Genomic DNA, 6,829 nt, shown 5'->3' on the forward strand with positions numbered 1-6,829 from the left:
ATTACATAAAGGAGAGAGAAAAATTGTGTGAGAGGGAGAAGCCAATAAGGAAGTCAAATACAATTGTGTATGAAGGGGATAAGATTTTTTTTAAAAAAGTTAATAGGGGTGCCCAGGCTGGCAGGGGAGGGCAGTTAGGGCTGACCAGGCCAGCAGGGAAGGGCAGTTAGGGGGATCAGGCCAGCAGGCAGAGTGTTTAGGACAGGCAGGCAGGTGAGTGGTTAGGAACCAGAGGTCCTGGATTGCGAGAGGTATGTCCAACTGCCAGTTTAGGCCCAATCCCACAGGGCCTAAACTGGCAGTTGGACATCCCCCGAGGGCTCCCACATTGGAGAGGGTACAGGTCAGGCTGAGGGATGCCCCCTCCATGCACAAATTTTGTGCATCGGGCCTCTAGTTAATAAATAATAAACCATTGTTTCTAGAGACAATGAGTGGGTAATAAAATATTCTGCATATATAGACTCTCACATAACTAATTGTTCAAAGGCTAAGAATGAGTCCTAGTGGCAATCGTTGTTATTTAAAAACTAGAGGCCCGATACACAAAAATTTGTGCACTCGGGGGGTCTCTCAGCACGGACTATGCCCTTTTGCAGTCTGGGACCCCTCAGAGGATGTCCACCTGCTGGCTTAGGCCCACTCCCTGGGGGATCTGGCCCAAGATGGCAGTCAGACATCCCTCTGGCTGCCCAGCAGTCCTCGGGGGATGTCCACTTGCCAGCAGGGAGCAGGCCTAAGCTGCAGTCGGACATCCTTAGCGCTGCTGAGGAGCTGGGAGAGGCTCCCACCACCACCGCTCTGTTGGCAACCGTCAGCCTGGATTCTGGCTGAGCAGAGCTCCCCCTGTGGGAGCGCACTGACCACCAGGGGGCAGCTCCTGCATTGAGCATCTGCCCCATGGTGGTCAGTGTGTGTCAAAGTGACCAGTCATTCCCAGTCATTCTGCTGTTAGGGTCAGTTTGCATATTACCCTTTTATTATATAGGATAGAGGCCTGGTGCATGGGTTGGGGCCAGCTGGTTAGCCCTGAAGAGTGTCCTGGATCAGGGTGGGGGTCCCGCTGGGGTGCCTGGCCAGCCTGGGTGAGGGGCTGAGGGCTGTTTGCAGGCTGGTCAAGCCCCCCCAGTGGGGACCCTCACCCCATGGAGGTTTGGCCAGCCTGGGTGAGGGGCTGATGGCTGTTTTCAGGCTGGCCACACCCCCTTTAGGGTGGGGGGTCTCCACTGGGGTGCCTGACCAGTCTGGGTGAGGGGCTGAGGGCTGTTTGCAGGCTGGTCAAGCCCCCCCAGTGGGGACCCTCACCCCATGGAGGTTTGGCCAGCCTGGGTGAGGGGCTGATGGCTGTTTTCAGGCTGGCCACACCCCCTTTAGGGTGGGGGGTCTCCACTGGGGTGCCTGACCAGTCTGGGTGAGGGGCTGAGGGCTGTTTTCAGGCTGACCAAGCCCCCTGGCAATGGAAGCTCCCAGCCTCTCCTTTTTTTTTTTTTTTTTTTATTCTGAGATTTATTTACCTTCTATAATTGAAACTTTATTTATTTTTAGAGAAAGAGAAACATCCATGTGAGAAATATCAATTGGCTGCCTCCTGCACACCCACTATTGGGGATTGAGCCCACAACCTGGACGTATGCCCTGACCGGGAATTGAACCTGTGACCTTTTTAAAAAATATATATTTTTATATTCTTTTCCCATACAGTTAGGCTCATTTTAGCTATTAAATTTTGTATGTTGTATACTAAAAAAGATTAAATAATAATCAAAAATAACAAGTATAGCATATACATATTTAAGCCTGTTCAAAAAGCAAGAAAGGACTAAGAAAAACAAATGTCAAAAAACAGCTCTTAAAATAAATTTCTACAGAACAGAATAAAATTCCAGACCTAAGACATTTCCAAGAATTCAAATGAAATTAAAGAAATTACCAGGTCTATAAAATAAAAGATTACATTAGAGATTTAAGGATTAAAAAAAGCAATGAGGAAACATTAGATTAGGCAATGAAAAATAATTTGGCAGAACTTAAGAGAGAAAATGCAAATAATAAAACTGTCACAAAATGAAGCCCACATTGGAAGCAGCAAAACAGAATAAGAGAGACATAGAAGAAAATCTTAACAGAAGTGAAAAAACAATCAAAGAATTTCTACAGAAAATGGCATGAATCTAGTACAGATTCAACCTAGGAATACTTGGTATCTCACAAAGGTGATGAAAAAAATAATGAAATAGGTTTTTTATTTATTTTTAATTTAAAAAATCTTCAGAAACTAAAGATGATTGAATCTGCAATTTAAGCCCAGCTGTCGTGGCTCAGTGGTTTAGCATTGTCCTATGAACCAGGAGGTTAGGGTTCAATTCTCGGTCAGGGCACATGTTTGGGTTGAGGGCTCAGTTCCCAGTGGGGGCCATGCAGGAGGCAGCCAACCAATGATTCTCTCTCATCATTGATGTTTCTGTCTCTCTCTCCCTCTTCCTTCCTCTCTGAAATCAATAAAAAAAAATATATTTTTAAAAATGAATCTGCAATTTAAGAAGAACTTGGTGTTTCAGGAAAAACAAATTTTACTATATAATTAACAGCTAGACCTAATAATAAAACTATTAGACTTAGCATATAAAGAAACAATCTTGAAAATCAAAGCAAGGAAATCAAGACACATTAATAGGGGATATAATCAGACAGTTCTCAGAATGGCTTACAGCAGTTAAGCTATAGACATGAAGCCTAAGGGAATAAATAGGTCCTTAATATACCTCACCAAAATATGACTCAAGTATAAAATAGACATTTTTAGCTTACATGAATTTAGAGTCATAGCTTGCATAAGTCTGTCTTGAGAAACAACTGGATTTCTTTGCCTAATGAAAAGGTGAATTAATAGAATTTGGTAGCTGCTTTCACCACAGTGCAACCCTGCAGATGCCACAAAAGTGAAAAGGAGACTGATGGGAGTGAGAAAATATCCTAGAAGACTTGATAATTCTCTGGGGAAAATAGGGGGAGCCTGGGTTCTGGCACAGATACCAAGGGGCAGGAATGGGAATCCAGAGTGAAAAGGCTAGGAGCCACATTTGGAGATAGACAGCAATAAGAGTCATTCTTTGTTATTTCTCTTTACATCACTTTAGCACATTGTTGAACACTCCATAGCTTGAGTGTGATATTTCAAAAAAGTTATGTAAAATAAGATCCACAGTCGTATGAGCCTAGCAGCAGCCTGGAATGACAGGGCGGTGTCAACTTGAGAGCAGTGTTCTGGCCCAGGTAGGGATAGATAAGAGCAAGTGCAGCCTCACGGTAGACCCTGAGCATTCCCTCTCCTTGGGAAATACCTTAAGGACTAGATGATTACAACTCACGGAGCCAGCATTTGGGAAAGTACAATGATGGAGCTGAAGGTATAAGGTGATTTCCTAGGGCACAGAGATATTGCAGGGGAGGGAAATGAGAGTGGTCCACCTTGAAGGACTACAACACCAAAGAAACTTCTCCCTTATGAAATATCCCAGGAGAGATACAATCCAGTATTTTGCCAGTTCCCCCATCCCCTCAAAAAACAAACAAACAAACAAAAAAAACCTTACTATATCCCAGGAAAATGATAACTTGAGGAAATATAATAAGATATTTAAACTGTTCTTTTAAAAATTCAATAAATTTTAAAAATTTATAACAGACAAAGAAAAAATAATATATCAGAGAGAAGACAAATTTAAATACGTGTAGTAAGTTTCTTCAAAGAGATAAGGGAAGATATTGGAGATAAGATACAGAAATGCTTCATCAATTGGGGAAACCAAATGGAGATACTGAATATGAAAAATAAAATGCCCTAACCGGTTTGGCTCAGTGGATAGAGCATCGGCCTGCGGACTGAAGGGTCCCGGGTTCGATTCCAGTCAAGGGCATGTACCTTGGTTGCAGGCAACATCCCCAGTGGGGGGTGTGCAGGAGGCAGCTGATCAATGTTTCTCTCATCGATGTTTCTGACTCTCTATCCTTCTCCCTTCCTCTCTGTAAAAATACCAAGAAAATATATTTTTTTAAAAATGGTTCAAATAAAGAACTCAGTAAGTGGTTTGAATAATAGAATGAACATTGGCAAAGAAAAATGTTAGAAAGCTGGGAGGTCAAGCAGTGTAACTCTTCAAAAAGGTACCAGGAAGCCTGGCCCGTGTTGGTCAGTGGTTGAGTGTAGACCCATGCACCAAAAGATTGCTAGTTCAATTCCAGGTCAGGGCACATGCCTGATTTGCAAGATCAATCCCCAGTAGGGGGCGTGCAGGAGGCAGCTGATCAATGTTTCTCTCTCAGAGCTGTTTCTACCTCTCCCTCTCCTGGCCTCTCTCTCTAAAAAAATCATTAAAAACATATTTTTTAAAATTTGTTTTTTAAAAGAGTACCAGAAAGAAAATAAAAGGACAGAATTTTAAAAATAAAAATTAAGATGAAAGAAAAAGAGGAGCCATATAATAGAAATTCCCAAATAAAAACAAAATCATAAAAAGAAGAGACATAATTAAAAACTAAGGGATAAGATTTTCTCAGATTTATGATGAATATTATTTTCTGATAAAGTGCTCACAAAATGGTATTGAAGGAAGGAAGGGAGGGAGAGAGGAAGAAATTCCACAACTAGAAACATGCAGAGAATTTTAAGAAAATGTAAAAAATTTAAAAATTCTAAAACCTTCTAAGGATGAAGATCAGATCACCTACAAAAGTCAAACTTAGACTGAAAATCAGGTTTTAAAAGCAACCCAGTTCATAAGGAGACACTGAATTAATATATTCAAAGTGATGGGGGATAAAAGCTTCAAGTCCAGAATTATATAAACAATTAAATATCACTTAAATAATAGGGTAAAACTAGTAGACAAGGCCTCAAAGGATTCAGCATATTTCTGAAAACAAACAGAACACTATGACTCATATGAAAAATAAGGTTAAGTAAATAACTTAGTGGAGTTGTCAAAGTAAGCAAGGAAAAGCAATAACAAAGTATATAATTAACACTCCAGGTATAAATTCTAGATATATGAATATGGTGAGCATTGGGAAAAAGCAGAATGAGTTGGGTTATGTTAAGGGATATGTTTTACTTAGGAAAAGATATATAGATTACTAAATTTAAGAAACTGAAAATGAGTTTAATAAGTTATGTGTAAGTCCTACAAGACTAAGAGTAGAATATATAATTTCCAAACCAATACAAGAATATTAATGTATCCAATGAAATGAAGGAAATGAGGTCAAAATGAAATAAAGAAGCAAGCTCAATAAAAAATACCAAATTAGATGGGAGAAATAAAACTTAATATGAGTAACTTAGTAAATAACAACTTGTTATACCCTCACAAAACAAAGACAGATCTAATTAAAAACAAGACAATAAAAAGCAAAAAAAAAAAAAAAAATCAGTGGAAACAAAAGCCAGCACACACACATACACACACAAACAAAACAGAGGTTTTCTACCTTATCAACCTTATTAATTTGCATTGCAAACAAATACAATGTAGAATAAAAGGGTATTTACAAACAAGATATTTTTTAAATATATTTTTATTGATTTCAGAGAGAAAGGGAAAGAGAGATAGAAACATCAGTGATGAGAGAGAAGCATTGATTGGCTGCCTTCTGCACGACCCCTACTGGGGATGGAGCCTGCAACCTGGCATGTGCTCTTGACTGGAATTGAACCTGGGACCCTTCAGTCTGCAGGCTGACGCTCTATCCACTGAGCAAAACCAGCCAGGGCTACAAACAAGATTTTAAATACTATTAATACTATAAGAAACTACAAATGTATGTAAATTTGAATATTTAATCCAAATATTGAACTAAAAGGAAAATTTTAAAGATAATAAAACCAATAATCATTAAATAAATGGTATTCATCAAAACTTTTCTACCAAATTTAGATATGATTAAACTATAGCTAAAAGAGTGCACAAGAAACGAAAAAAAAAGTTGTACTATCTGGGAAGAGGGGCTGGTGATTGAGGAGCAGGGTGTGAGGAGATGTATTCTTATTTTCCCTTTTGTACATTTCAGAATTTTGCCACATGTACATATATGAAATATATGCACTTCCATGTTTATCACAGCATCATACACAATAGCTAAGATATGGAAACAACACAAATGGCCATCAATGAGTGAATAGATAAAGAAGATGTGGTACCTATACATATGGAATATTACTAAGCAATGATAAAGGAAGATTTCTTGCTATTTGTGATAATGTGGATGGACCTTGAGCATATTATGCTAAGTGAAATAAGTCAGACAGAGAAAGACAAATACTATATGTGGAATCTCAAAAAGCCAAACCTTTAAAAAAAACACAACAGAGTAAAATGGTGATTACCAGGAGATAGAGGGTGAGGTGGCAGTAAGATTGATGGTGTTTAAGGGTACAAACTTGTAACAAGTAGTACATAACCCCTGAAATCTAAAGCACAGTAAAATGAATATAGGTAATAATATAGAACTATCTACACTAATAAAAGAGAAACATGGTAATTAGCGTACGACCGCTACCCTTCTCATTGGCTAATCAGTGAGTATATGCAAATTAACTGTCAGCCAAGATGGCGGCCGGCAGCCAGGCACTGAAGCGAGCATGAGGCTTGCTTGCTGCTCCCTGCCTCACTTGCCAGCCTCTCAGTTGCAACTCTAAGCAACTATATACTATGTAGCAAATAAGAAGCTAAACAAAAAACCCCAGAAGGCTTCCATTCAGCCGGGCTCGGACCGCAACATTGTATCGATGTTTTCAGCAGCAAGGCCTCAGAGCTAAAGCAGGCCCACCAGA

The sequence above is a fragment of the Myotis brandtii genome, unplaced genomic scaffold (assembly GCF_000412655.1).
Source record: "Myotis brandtii unplaced genomic scaffold, ASM41265v1 scaffold311, whole genome shotgun sequence".
NCBI classification, from domain to species: domain Eukaryota; kingdom Metazoa; phylum Chordata; class Mammalia; order Chiroptera; family Vespertilionidae; genus Myotis; species Myotis brandtii.